Below are 12,604 nucleotides of genomic sequence, written 5' to 3'. Positions count from 1 at the left end.
ATAACATGTCATGGGCCTTGCTTACAGTCACGTAATAGCAAATGATATCCTGTAACAGAACAAGGAATTATAGCTGCTGGGAAGAGGGCATTTTAAACAGGAAAACTCATTTTTCTGTAAGCCCTGTTTCAACTCTAGTTATCACTCCTTCCTCAGGAGCCTCTGCCTCTTCGCTGCCATGAAATAAACAGCTGTGCTCTGCCATGCCCTCCTTCCATGTTGCTTGTGTCTTAGAGCCAGTCACCTCTAGGCTGTCACCTCATAAACTGAACCAAATGATGTCTCCCCTCCCTGAATTCACCAGTGTCAGATATTGTGTTTCAGCACGAGAAGTTGAGTAGTACACAAAATTGGCACCAAGAATGGGACGTTTGCTGTGAAAGCATCTGACTCTGTGGTTTAGCAATGGAACTGACTTGAAGAAGGCACTTGGAAATGTTAAGAGATGTGAGGTAGACAAGCCCCAAAATTCTCTACACTGAGCTCGACGGGAGATTCTGACAGAGAGCAGAGAGCTCATAAGAGTGTGGGCAGTAAAGGCAAGGCTCTAAGATGTTTACAGGGGAACAAAGACTCCAGTGGCAGTTGGCAGAGAAATAATCTGCCTGACCATACTCTGGCAGAAACTGCCTACATTGTGCATGTTTCCCAAGGATTTTCTGAGCTTGCTGTGTTCTTTACTTTCCTCCTGTTGCTGAGAAAATTTGCCCAACACCCAAAACAGAAACTGTTTATTTGGCTCCGTATTTTTAGAGGCTTCAATTTGTAGTTGGCTGGTTCGAAGGTAGTGACAGGGCAGAGAGGAATGGCAGAGGATAAACAACTCATGGCATGCAGAGGCAGCAAGGCAGAAAGCAGCGAACTACAAGCAGGCAGCAAGAAGCAGCCACCCTTATTCTGTTCCTTTCACCATATGCAGGCTTTCCAGCTCTAGGGTGGTGACCATCGCTCCCACGGTTTGCAGCTTCATGCTAGCACAGCACTGTGAAACTATGCCAGAATCACGTCCTATATCCGTGAAGCACACACTCCATATCCTTCCACTTTGGATACACCCCACTTGTGACTGCATGAAGGTTTATATGTAGATACAATCCATACCATGGACTAAAACAACTGGTGGATAAAATTTCAAGATAACCCAATATTCAGGTTGTGGAATGGGCACTATGGCTGCTATAGTAGAGCCCTAGAATGAAAATTCTTTGCTGAAACATCAGTTGAAAATCCACCTATCTCCATGTACAACTCTGAGGGAAGAGCTTGAGTCTACACCCAGATGGCACATCTCAGTGGGTTTGTTTCACTAGGAACTTTAGCTCAGCATGTTCTAGAATATCAGGCCAAAGAACACCTTTCAAAACCTGCATTCTTAGACCTTTTATGTTAATCTCCTGGGAGAGTGTGCTGCTTCTTGTCCTAGAGACAGCTGTAGAGACGAAGAAGACAGATTTGTCGTGAGAACCAAGAAACATAGAAGCTCTGGGGCTACTCTTTTCTGTTACCTTCATAACAAACTGGAATGATTCAAAATACTGCTGACAAATGTGGATAAGAGTTGCTGGGCTTCTATGTGTTGAGAATTATGTCAGGTGAAAAAGAAGTTCCTTCATTTGAAAACACAGATCAGACCAGACAAACCATGATGGAGGAAAAAGTAAAAGAAGAAAGGAAAAAAGCAAATAATATGTACATATATACAAGATAAGACAGCGATGCAGGGTGCTTCTTTATTTCACTGAAAAGAAAATATTGTGCTAATGTTTGGGCAGGAGATCATGCTTATGTCTTATACTCTGAACAACTAGTATGAAGACAACAGGTAGTGAATTAATTATTGCAACTGTCTTAGTAACTCATTTTGAAGCCCTGATTTATTATATTTTTATTTTTCTTCTCTTGAAAATAAAAAAAGAAAAACAGATCAGGTGATGATCACGTGTGGGGTAATATTTTAGAACTGGGAGAAATTCTTGGCTGAGTGAAATTCACATTTATTATAAGCCTGTAAATAAATATGAAGAGATTTGGTTGTGTGCACTTGGTAGGTTTCTGAGGGAAAATCTAGTAGACACTGGCAAGAAACATTCTACATCAGGTGACATGTGACACAGAGTTACATATACTTTGCAAATATTGTTCTGTGTAATTATTTGGAAACATTTGAAAGTAGTGAGGTGGGATAACTGATGGACAAGAAAATTATGTAACCTATTTGGTCATAAAAGCACTAAGTAGATGGTAATAGAGAGGTTAAATACAAGTTGACTAAGTATTCATGTAAATTTTTATAGAATCATTGATTTGGAGGATTACTGCATGCTTCCTCCTGAGTTTCATATATGTGGTGCATGAAAATGCGCACAAATATGATGAGGTAGCAACACTCAGTACAATTATTCACAGATTGTTCTCCTCACAGGAATTTTTTTTTTGGCTGAGCCTTAGCATGACTTGGTCAGAAGTTCCAAGGTTCCCCTACTTGGCCTTTGTGCATGGTGAATGCTGGTAACTCTCCAGCGTGCGCCAATTCCCCGGGCCTCTCTGTCCAGGCAGCTGCAGTAGCAGAACAGCCAAGCTGAGTTCTCCAGGTGCCTGTGCAGCTGTGCATATAATGCAGTCCCTTGTGTACAAGGCAGTACTTGGATATTACCTTTTCCACATGGAGTTTCCAAACTCCACATTGCTTCTTATTTTCACATAACGCTCTGAGATGCTTTTAGAAAAAAAATATCCAATTAGCCTTCAGACGTGTTAGACTTCTGTCTGGATACTTTCTGACACTTGGTCTCTGTTCTTCTGTTATGCTCAGGGCTTTATTCCAATGGAGCTTCTGACATAATCCCTAAGGGCCTCACTTCTGGCCTGCATCACCTGGGAGTCAGGATTTCAACATATGAATTCAGGGAAGACAGATAAGCAGAGAACAGCTTATTTCTTGAATTAATATGTGAATCTTTACATTCAGTAGGCAAAAAAAAGAAATGGCTGTGTTGATAGAATTACCTCAAACACAACATCATTAAGTAGACATGTCACACATTGTAAATCTGTGTAAGGTACTACAATATTTGAGAATAAAGCACAAACCTTGAGGTCTTCTCCAGATGATTTCTAAAGCTAGAAGACCAATTGTAAGCCATTATTCACAAATTTGTTGTTGAAATATTGTGTGATCCTAGAGGAGCAAAGAAAGCGATTGATTGTGCAAGGGTTTCAGACCCCAGAGGGAGGAAAGGGAGGAAAATCAACTGTGCAAGTAATGTTTTATAAGGGAAGTAAAAACTAGGCTTTATGGGCAACATGGAGGCAGGATGTTAAGGAAGACAACTCTGAGGAGCTAAAGTACGTGTCCCACTAAAGGATTGTTCAGGGAAATATCATATTCCACAGGCCAAGCACTTCCCAGTATTTTCAAGCAACAAGACCAATAGGTAGAATGGAATATTGGTAATTGAGAACCTAGAGAAAGGAATAATGATCTACAGTATTTTGACAATTTCAGATTCTATTGGATCAAAAACCAGAATTAGTGTTCAAGAAAGATCAAACTAGTGATGTAACAATAGAAAGTTCTTGAACACATAATGAGAGCATTAGGAAGTCAAATGACTCAAGAAGGAGCCAGTAGGAGTCAGCACCCTGACATCAAGGAAGAAGTACACACACACACACACACTCACACACACACACACACACACAGACACACACACAGACAAACACACACACACACACACACACACACACACACACACATAGAACCAGGAGCATTGCAAAACAAAAACTAAGAGGCAGATAGAAGGTAGCAATTAGGTAAACAAGTTAGTTCAAAGGTGGCTTTGTCCTAACAGGGTTTTGCATAACCTCAATTTGTGCCTAGTCACCACTCATGTCTGACAAGAAGAACCTTCTTAACAAACACTTGCATACTTATGAATGGGGATGAACAGTTTAGCTTATCCATTATGGAGCAAAGAATGAGGATTTGCAGGTCCATGAGTGGCCAGATCCTGGATATGCAAGGAGGACATGTGACAGTCCTGTGTCAGGTGGGGAAGGATGGATGCTTGCTGCAAACTGTTCCCAGAACAAGATGGAGCTGGAAGGCTTTTCAGGTCATTCCTATCTTACTGACTCACAGGAGCAAGCAAAGTTCAACGCAGTGTGTTCCTCTGAGAACTGGATCTGCTGAATTCCACATTGGTCTTTACCTTTTGAGAATAAGCTCCGTGAATCTTCTGAAATTCTTATTCAAGGATATTGTTAAGAATTTCATTCAGTATACCAATGACACCTGAGTGTGGCTGCATAGAAAACCCCTGTCTACAGAAGTGTGTGAGATCCTGGGAAACATTTGTGACTTGCATGCATTACAGTGAAAATGTGGAATAGCACATTCACTTTGGAGGAGCGTAAGGCAGTTCTTTATATATGTTACACATTCAGTTACCACACAGCTCTGGAAATATTCTCAGTGCTCAATAAAATCAAACATGCATACATATATTAGTATTTATCTTTATAATAACTTATTTATAACTGGTCAAAATTACAGGCAATGAAGTGTCCTCCAACACGTTAATACATAAAAATCTGATCCACGCACAACGCCTATAATGCAATGTTATTCAACAATAAAAAGACCATCCTATTGTGTTTGGGAGTGTTAAATGGCTGACTATATTAATGTTTTTGGATCATTGAACGCAGCTGTTTGCAGTCTCTCTGTTTGAATGTCCACTTTGTGTTCCTTGAAACTGTGATTTGAGCAACTATTTCCAAGATGATAATATGTAATCTATTAACAGGTGATTTCTTACTCTTACTTTTTTTTTTGTAGTTCTGTATTAAGTGTATCCTTACACCGCTTTGTTATGTTTTGTGTTTTTCTCTTTTTCCTCTTAAATAAAATTTTAAAAAAAACAATAAAAAGACCATCCTATTAAAAACTTCAATGACTGAGATCTGGTAAATAAAAGGTGTTAGTCTGAAAAGGCTACATAATAAATGATTTGAGATTTTTAACATTTGTCAAAGGAAAATTGTAGAATCAAGAACAAGTTAATGATTACCTTGGGCTCAGAATCTGAGGAAGAGAAAGGGAGGTGGATGGGGAAAAAGCAGAAAAGTACTTTTGGAAAGGGCAGGGTTCCCTGTTAGGATACTGGTTCTGCTGTATGTACAGGTATCAATCTGCATGAGACCATGCATTTTAAATTGGTGAATTTTACTGAGCCTGAATTATGCCTCAAACAAGGATTACAACACTAACAGAAATATATAGCACTATTTATGTCACAGATTTCTAAGCCTTATATGTTGATAAGACCTTTAAATAAAAAGAAATAGTGACTTCCTTGAAAAATAATACAGTATATGTGTGTAGAACATAAATGTAAATTGTATGCATTGTTAACTAATAATCAAACTTTTATTTAATTTTCCTTTTTTTGTTTCAAATTTGGATTATACCACAGAGTCATTATGCCTTCCATGTAAAGACTCAGAGGAAAAGTTTTAAAAATTTCTTTTCTCTTTTGTCTCTAATATCAACACTATTAGCAATAACAGTTCAGCTGTTTGGCACAAACTGGGTATTGCAGAAGCCAGGCACGTTGCTGTGCCCTGAAAGCCAGCCATCTGAAGTGCTATGTGCCTATTTACATGGGTCACTTGCATTTAGGGTTTTCCAGTTCATCTGAAAATCACCAGTGGTTTGTTAATCAGAAAAACCCATTAAGTACACTCCTTTAGATGACAGTGTGGGCTGACTTTTGCTTGTTTGGAAGTCAAATGGGAACTGTAACCATTGATTTCTCCTCCTGCACTGTATGTGTGGATGGAGCTATCACACTATACCCTATCAATTTATGCAAGTAAAATGGTTAATGATGAAAAGAAGACCAGTAGTCATCCTAACCATGAGGACTTCCTCTCCCGTGATGCTCAACTTTACATTCACTGACTTATTGCCTTGTCTCACTCTGTGAACTAAGTGATCATTTACTGCCATTGTTAGATGAGGAAGCCAGGCATCAGAAAGTTGAGTGGCAAGCTGGGGATCCTAGAGTGGCTGACCTGCCTGGATATGAATGGAAACTGAAACAATGCTCATGCATTCTCCAATAATAGACTCATTAATCCTGGTGCAACTTTATGTGTTGCAAAGCTGTGGGTTTTAAAAAAGGTGAAAAGAAAAATTACAGAAATATGTAGGAAAGTGAATAAAGAGGTTGGGTATAATTTTGTAGAGACAGAGAGACCCTGGCACTGCCCCTGCCTAGTCTTTCTTACAATAAGAATTTCAGTGAGTAGGCCGTCCATGAAACAGCAGGACTAGAGGCCAGAGAGTTAACCAGAACTGTTTATTGCATCTGCATCACTTCCCACTCTTTCAGTTCATTTACGCTTTTCACTTGTATCTTTAGATTAAGTTACTCACCAGGATGTTCCATTTGTAAAGTCCAGAGATGCTACAGATGCTAGAGAAATCCTTAGTGAAGCTCCTGCCTGAAGCCATAAAGGTAAGATTGGAACATGCAAAAGAGAAAAAAAGGACTTTTAGCTGCCTATGAAAGAAGTGGGGAAGAAAGCATTCAGCAACCTGTGTGGTAGGTGCTCTGCGTGCAGCATCTCATTTAACTCACATTGCCTTGATGCAAGAAATGTGTATCATACTCATCAGTTCTATAAACTGACCAAGACCATAGCCAATGTGCTGACTCTAACCTTGTCTGAGCTTTGGGGTGTAATGACTCAACCCATTTCCTGCTAGTTATCACAAAACTGTATTCTACAAATCTGGAAAGTTTCCAGAGTTGAAACTTAGACTAAAACTATCACATTCATGTTTAAATGCTTTTCTTAAACATCCATTTATCTGTTCTTTCTTGATGAAAAGAATAAATAAATTTGTTTTTTGTCCAGTCTCAAATGAATAGTTTTAGATTTGAGTGAGCAAGAAATGTCTTTAGAATGAGACCAATACTCCTGTATTCAGAGGCATGTCCCCAACCACCCACTGTGCCTGAAAATACAGGAAATAAAATCTCATATAGCTGAAATCAAAAAAGAATAGAATGTAGAAAGTAGCCAGTATAATTCTTTTTACTGTATTTTATGGAATAGACAGAAATATGCAAATACTTAGAAGTCATAAACAAAGTAAGGAAATAATTTAAACTGAGTTTTGCAAAATAATGCCTTTATAACATCAGAATACATATACTGTTTAAGTGCTGAAGACATATTTTTCTCTTGATGAAGTACATATTTGTTTAAATTTTATTTAAAAGGAAAAAGAGAAAAACACAAACCAAAAAAAAGTGGTGTAAGAGTACAAGTAATACAGAACTACAAAAATAAAAATAAAAAAGAAAGAAATCACCAGTTAATACATTACATATAATCATCTTAGAAATAGTAGCTCAAATCACAGTATCAAAAAATACTAAGTGGACATTCAAACAGTGAGACTGCAAACAGTTGTGTTCAATGATCCAACCAAAACATTAATATGGTCAGCTATTTAATAGCCCTAAACACTCTTGCTGTTGTATCATTTAGAGCTCTTTTTTTACCTCTCTTTTTTACAACGAAATTTACACATTTTGGGTTTTATTACTAGTTAGTTCTTATTACTTTTTTGGCGGGGAAAGAATAAAGTCAAATAGGGCAAAACAAAGCTGTCAGTCAAAACCAAGGATAGACATAGCACATGATGCAAAACAGAGTACAAGGTTATCAACAATGGTTATCAACGATGTCTCTTGTTTCCTTAAAAAGAATTGTCTATCTCATTAGATATTATAAAGTTGAACAAAACAGTAGAGAACAAGACCAATAAAACTTAAGCATTGTAAACATTACAGGACTTCCAAAGGAGACAATAGTCAAACCAGAATGGGCAACTTAGTGAATCTTATTGCCTTCAAAGTAGTTGCCTGTACCTTCAAATTTGATACTATCATACAGAATGGAACAAAGTCTAATCAGTCAAAACAAGATCATGGGAGTATTACAGTACTTCAAAGCAAGTTAATAAGAAATCAAAAAATGTTACTATTATACCTCCTGCTAATTTTTTTAATTTTTCCCCTTAATTAAAACAAACATAAGAAATAACTATATATATAATTTTTTTTAAAGAATGAGGGAGAGATTGAGATAAAACAGGACATAGCAATATAACAATAGAGGTCAAAGCATGACTGTTTCAGCAACCTAGTGCTTCACCACCAAATAACCCGACTTAATAGTAGTTACCATAGTGTCTGGTTTTTTTCCTTGAAATATTTGAATAAAACTTCATATAATATAGCTTCAAATATTTCTATATCAAGAAGCCCAGAATAAAGCCTTTCCAATTAATAAGTGAAAACTTTATAAGGCTTCAAGGCCAAATAATGGGGAATCAAGATTACCACATATTTTTATATGTTTGAACCATTACTTACATTAGGGAATCTATTCAGTATTCACACATTCAAGATTGATTTATTTGACTTATGAGTATGGTCTCAAGCTGCGCCCATTTATTGATAAATATCTCAATTTGATTCTTCTTTATAGCTGAATAATACTCCATTGTATAGAAATGCCACAACTCTTTTATCCATTACTCAGTTGATGGACACTTGGGTTATTTCCAAGGTCTGGTGATTAAAAATTGTGCTACTATAAACATAAGTCCACGTATATCACTGTGGTATGATGCTTTCAGTTCTTCTGGAAATATGCCTAGAAGTGGAATACCTGGAATAAATGGAACTTCCAATCCCAGATTCTTGAGAAATCTCCAGACTGGCCTCCATGAAGGCTGTACCAGTCTACACTCCCGCCAACAGTGCAGCAGAGTTACTTTTTCCCCACATCCTCTCCAGCATTTGTTGTTGTTGGTTTTCTTGATCCTGGCCATTCTTTCAGGAGTGAGATGGTATCTCAGTGTGGTTTTAATTTGCATTTCTCTAATGACCAATGATGATGAACATTTTTTCATGTATTTATTTTCCATTTGCATTTCTTCATCTGAGAAATATGTATTCATCTCAGATGCCCATTTTTGGAATGAATCTTTGAATTTTGGGGTGTGAGTTTTTTTTAATTCTTTATATGTTTTAGACAAGAGACCCTTGTCTGAGAGAGAGTTCACTAAAACCTTTTCCCAGTTTGTGGGTTTTCTTTTCACTATGCTGGAAATTTCTTTTGACATGCAAAACCTTGTAAATAAGAAGTGCTCCCAGTTATTGATTCTGGGAAGTATTTCCCATGTGGTTTGAGTCCTGTTCATGAATTCTTTACCTACTCTTTTGTCTTCAAGTTTTCTACCCAATTTGTCTTCCAATAGATTTAGTGTTTGTTTCTGTTTCAATATTCAGATCTTTGACCCATTTAGATTTTAATTTAGTACATGGTGATAGACATGGGTCTAGCTTTAGTTTTCCGCAAATGGAGAGCCAATTTTTCCAGCACCATTTATTAAAGAGACTGTCATTCTTCCAGTGAACCTGCTTGGCTCCTTTACCAAAGATAAGGTGTTTGAGTATGTTTATAGTTGTGGTTATATCATCTAATCTATTCCATTGATCTTCGGCTCTGTTTTGATTCCAATACCATCTTGTTTTTACTACTGTTGCTTTGTAGTATAACTTCAAGTCAGGGATTGTGATGCCTCCTGCTTTGTCTTTGTTGCTTAGAATTTCCTTTGCTATTCTAGGTCTCTTCTGGTTCCAGATGAAATTTAGGAGTGATTTCTCTAGATCTAAAAGGTATGTTGATGGTATTTTTATTGGGATTGAATTGAATCTATATAACAGTTTTGGGAGAATGGCCATTTTCACAATGTTTTTTCTTCCTATCCATGAGCAAGGGATGTCTTTCCATTTTCTGAGATCATCTTCAATTTCTTTTTTCAGTGTATTACAATTTTCCCTGTACATGTCTTTCACTTCTTTCATAAGAGTAATTCCTAAATATTTCATTATTTTGTTTGCTAATGTGAATAGTCCAGTTTCTCTTATATACCTCTCTGTGATTTTGTTGTTCGTGTATAGGAATGCAATTGATTTCTGAGTATTGATTTTGTATCCAGCCACATTACTGAATTTATTTATTGTATCTAAGAGTCTTTCAATGGAGTTTAGGGGGTCTTCTTTGTAGAGTATCATGTCATCTGCAAACAATGGTAATTTAACTTCTTCTTTTCCTATCTTTACCCCTTTTATTTCTCTCTCTTACCTAATAGCTCTGACTAGTACTTCCAGTATTGTATTAAATAGGAGTGGTGATAAAGGACATCCTTGTCTTTTACCTGATTTGAAAGTAAAGGCTTTCAATTTTTGGCCATTTAGTATGATGCTGGCTGTTAGTTTGTCACAAATGGCCTTTATTATATTGAGGTAAAGACCATCTATTCCAATTTTCTGTAAAGTTCTTATCATGAAATAATTTTGGATCTTATCGAAGGCTTTTTCTGCATCTATAGAAATGATCATGTGATTGCTATTTTTTGCTTTATTGATATGGTGGATTACATTTATTGATTTACGTATGTTGAACCATCCCTGCATGCCTGGGATGAATCCTACTTGGTCATGATGTATAATCTTCTTGATGATTTGCTGCATCCTATTTGCCAATATTTTATTGAGGATTTTTGCATCTGTGTTCATTAGGGAGATCAGTCTATTGTTCTCTTTTTTATTTGGGTCTTTCTCAGGTTTTGGTCCTAGAGTAATATTTTCTTCCAGGAATGATTTAGGAAGGATTGCTTCCCTTTCAATTTCATTTAATAGTTTGGGGAGTGTCGGCATTAGGTCTTCTTTGTATTTATTTTAGAATTCTGCAGTGAATCCATCTGGGCCTGGGCTCTTCTTGATGGGTAAGGACTTAATTACATTTTCAATTTCATTAACAGAGATTGGGTTATTCAACAGTTTTACATCGTCTTGATCTAGCTTTGGTACCTCATATGTTTCCAAGAATCTGTCTATTTCTTCTGTGTTATCAAACTTTTGAGAGTAGAGGTTTTCGAAATAGGTGTTGATGATCTTCTGTATTTCCTTTGGGTCTCTAGTGATCTCACCTTTTTCATTTCTTATTGCATGAATTTGAGCTTTTTCTTCCCTTTTGTTAATAAGGTTGACTAGGGGCTTGTCGATTTTATTTATTCTTTCAAAGAACCAACTCTTTGATTCGTTGATTCTTTGGATTGTTTTCTTAGTCTCTATTGCATTGATTTCTGCTCTGATTTTTTAATTTCCTCTCTTCTTTTGACTTTGGGCTTGACTTGGTCTTCTTTTTCTAGCTGTTTGAGGTGTAACCTCAAGTTATTTATTTGTGTTCGTTCCGTTTTCGTGATGTGGGAACTCAGTGCAATAAAATTTCCTCTCAGGATGGCTTTCATTGCATCCCACAGATTCCGGTAAGTTGTATCTGCATTTTCATTTTCTTTTAGGTATTGTTTAATTTCTTCTTTAATTTCTTCTGTGACCCACTGATTACTCAAGAGTGTGTTATTCAGTTTCCTTGTGTTTGCGAGATTTTTGCAGTATCTCTGAACATGAATATCTAATTTCAGAGCAGTATGATCCGATAACATGCAAGGGATGATTTCAACTCTTTTGCATTTGTTTAAATATGTTCTGTGAGCTAATATATGGTCCATTTTAGAGAATGATCCATGGACTGCTGAGAAGAATGTGTATTCTGATGTTGTTGGGTGGAACATTCTGTATATGTCTATCAAATCCATTTGTTCGCATGTGTGATTCAGTTCTGTTATTTCTTTGCTCATTTGCTGTCTGGTTGATCTCTCCCTTGGTTCAATGTTCTCCCTTGGTGTCAATGGCATATTAAGATCTCCTGTTACAATTGTGTTACTGATAATTTGAGTTTTCATTTCTGTTAATAGTTGTTTTATATAACTGGTGCTCTGGAGTTTGGTGTGTATATGTTTAAGATAGATATCTCTTCCTCTTGGAGTTTTCCCCTTACAAGTATGTAGTGACCTTCTTTGTCCTTTTTGGTCATTGTTGGCTTAAAGTTCACGTTGTCTGCAAACAGAATTGCTAAACCTGCCTTTTTTTGGTTTCCTGGTGCATGAAGTATTGTTTTCCATCCTTTGACTTTCAGTCTGTGAGTATGCTTCTGGGTTAGATGGGTTTCCTGTAAACAGCATACGGTTGGATTTTGCTGTAAATAGCATATGGTTTCTTGATCCATTCTGCTACTCTGTTTCTTTTGATTGGTGCATTGAGACCATTTACATTAATGGTTATTATTGTTAAATGCTGGTTTATCGTTGGCATGTCGTCTCTCTGCTGTTGCATCTTTATCTTTCTGTTCTGTTCAATTATCTGCTTTGCTTAGTAGTTTTTTTCCTTTGTATATCTAAACTGTCTTTCAATATTTTTGCAGGGTTGGTTTGGTGTTCATGAAGTTCTTCAGCTGTTCTTTGTCATGGAAGTATCATATTTCACCATCAATTTTGAATGATAGTTTTGCTGGATATGTAAGTCTAGGTTGGAAATCATTTTGCTTTAGGATCTGGAATACTTAACTCCATGCTCTTATTGACCTCATTGTGCTGAGAAGTCTGCTGTGA

Source organism: Cavia porcellus, unplaced genomic scaffold (genome assembly GCF_034190915.1).
Source record: "Cavia porcellus strain 051 isolate PalLab524CR breed Dunkin Hartley unplaced genomic scaffold, mCavPor4.1 scaffold_17, whole genome shotgun sequence".
In the NCBI taxonomy this organism is placed as follows: Eukaryota; Metazoa; Chordata; class Mammalia; order Rodentia; family Caviidae; genus Cavia; species Cavia porcellus.
Note: the sequence above shows the minus strand (reverse complement) of the source record.